Source organism: Anarrhichthys ocellatus, unplaced genomic scaffold (assembly GCF_004355925.1).
Source record: "Anarrhichthys ocellatus isolate YVR2014 unplaced genomic scaffold, GSC_Weel_1.0 scaffold21, whole genome shotgun sequence".
Taxonomy (NCBI): domain Eukaryota; kingdom Metazoa; phylum Chordata; class Actinopteri; order Perciformes; family Anarhichadidae; genus Anarrhichthys; species Anarrhichthys ocellatus.
The window spans coordinates 6,920,050-6,922,565 of record NW_022280051.1 but is presented as its reverse complement, the minus strand read 5'-3'; positions in this window follow the sequence as shown (position 1 = coordinate 6,922,565).

The following is a 2,516-nucleotide window of genomic DNA, read 5'->3' as shown; positions in this document are numbered from 1 at the left end:
TCATCTGATACCAGAACACGTTGAAGGGACAAACTGCTGAGTTTTGGGGTTAAATTACAAACATTTAGTGATCACATCGCACCAAATATCTGCTGTTAAAACACAGAATTTAGGAACTTTCTGAAAGTGTCAAACCATGTCATCACTAAGCTGATTAAATGTGAACATGCATCTTTTTAACATTACGTTTATTATAACAATATGAACATACAAAGCTACAATGTAAAAGTTTAATTCACCAGAAAATGGTGGAAACATCAGGAGTAAAAAACCTAATTTACTTAATAAAAGACCCTTATGTGTGTGTGTGTGTGTGTGTGTGTGTGTGTGTGTGTGTACGGTAAATGTGTGTACGTATTGTAAATACAAGCTACTGTGACAATCCTATTTTTTTATTGTGTAGACTGAGAAATGTCTTTGCTGAAATAATGTTTATGATGTTTGTCATTTATTTTCGAGTGTTTCATACCCGGATTAAATCCAGATACTTTTATTTACGCTGGTCACATGAACGTGTCTCCGTGAGTCTGCGTTACTCCAGTCCAGCTGGTGGCGCCAAATCTTAAAGCGGCAAACTCACCAGTAGCAGAAGAAGAAACAACATGAATAACATTGTACTTACATACTTTAACTAGCTGGTTAGCAGTGGTTGAAAGTAACGACGTAGCTAATCTAGTTTTTTATTTCATGCTGTTTCACTGGTGTTAATATTATTGCTTTTCTATTTTATTACATTTTTGTAATAAAAAGTCAAATGCATGCATTGGTCTCAAATTGTTAAATTTGTTAAATTGTTAAATTGCTGAATTGCATTTGTCCGGTACTTATAGTCCATTTTATGCTACTTTATTCATGAAGATATACATTTATTTTTGATAAATATACTTACTTTGCAGATTCAGATTATTAATACAAAATATAAATCAACTAATGAATTATGACGTCGTAATAAAGGTTCAGATGAAACTTTATTGATCATTGGACTACCAGCAGTAGATCAAGTCATTACAATGAGCTCCACCTTTACCTGCAACCTTAAATTAATGAGCACATTAATGCGTCAATAATTATAGTACAATACTATCATAGATATTATTTTGAATTGGGTCATTTTACACATTCTCAGTTTTCTTTTTTAACTGTTGTTTTGTTACAAACTGTAAAAACGTTAAAGTTTTAATCCTGCATGAGTCCGAGGGTTTGACTAATTGTTCATGAACATGCTGCACAAACATCATCCGCTGCATGAAGGTTTGAATCCCGTGAGAGCTGAGAGAAATGAAAGGCCTCGACTCAACGGTCCACTTATCAGCTTTCAGTTGCGTCTCCTGGTCTTCATCGGCGGATGAAGTTTCCTCTGAGGAAGACAAAAAAAATAAGTGGGACTTGAGATGAGATTTTTTTGGTGGGTTTTAACGTCCAAAATGCTTTGAAATGAATTAGTATTTAGTTGTATTTTTATTTTCTATCGTGTCAGTTGAATCATGAAGCTGGCTCGTTGACTAATGTGTGTGGGCGGGGTCTCGCCTACAGCTGTAATCGTAGAAGCCATTTTTAAAAAGCATTGACTGTTTGAGTGTCCGCTGTGTAATGGTTCATTACACAGCGGACATGAAGTGCACTTTCAACAATCAGCACTTAAAATGTCTAAAAACAAACAACGAAGCTCAAACATCGTTCTTTCATCTGTTTTCTCTTCCTGTAAACTTTTGTGAAACATTTGAATGTTTTGAGTTATTTTAGTTTGTAAAAGTCAAGAGTGAGTTTTCTTAGTTTGTGATGCATATAAAACAAAGCGTGGCTGTAAACTGAAGCGTCTTGTGTTTCATTGAATGAAGCCACAAACTGCTGCTGTGACTCACTTAAAACTGAAACCAGGTTCTGATTCAAACAAACTGAAGCACAGCAGCACGACGAGCGGAGCGCTCATCCATCACACCAGCGGAGACGGAGACGTGTGGAGGATCACTGAAGGATCATGAAGGAGCGTCTTTGAGCTGCAGACACACGATTCATCTTCATCACATGAAGGTTAATGAAGCGTAGAAGTACGACAGATTGTATCACCATATTCTGAAATACATACACATCTGATGCTGCGCTGGTTCATACATTTGAAACATTTATTAAAAGTGTGGAAAGTAACTATACATTTACTCAAGTACAAATGTGAGGTACTTGTACTTTACTTAAGTACTTTCTATTTCTCCTCCACTAATTCTCAGAGGTACTTCTAGTACTTGTTACTGTACTACATCTCAGAGGTACATATTGTACTTTATACTGCACTACATCTCAGAGGTACGTACATGTAGTACTTTATACTGCACTACATCTCAGAGGTACATATTGTACTTGTTACTGTACTACATCTCAGAGGTACATATTGTACTTTATACTGTACTACATCTCAGAGGTACATATTGTACTTGTTACTGTACTACATCTCAGAGGTACATATTGTACTTTTTACTGTACTACATCTCAGAGGTACATATTGTACTTGTTACTGTACT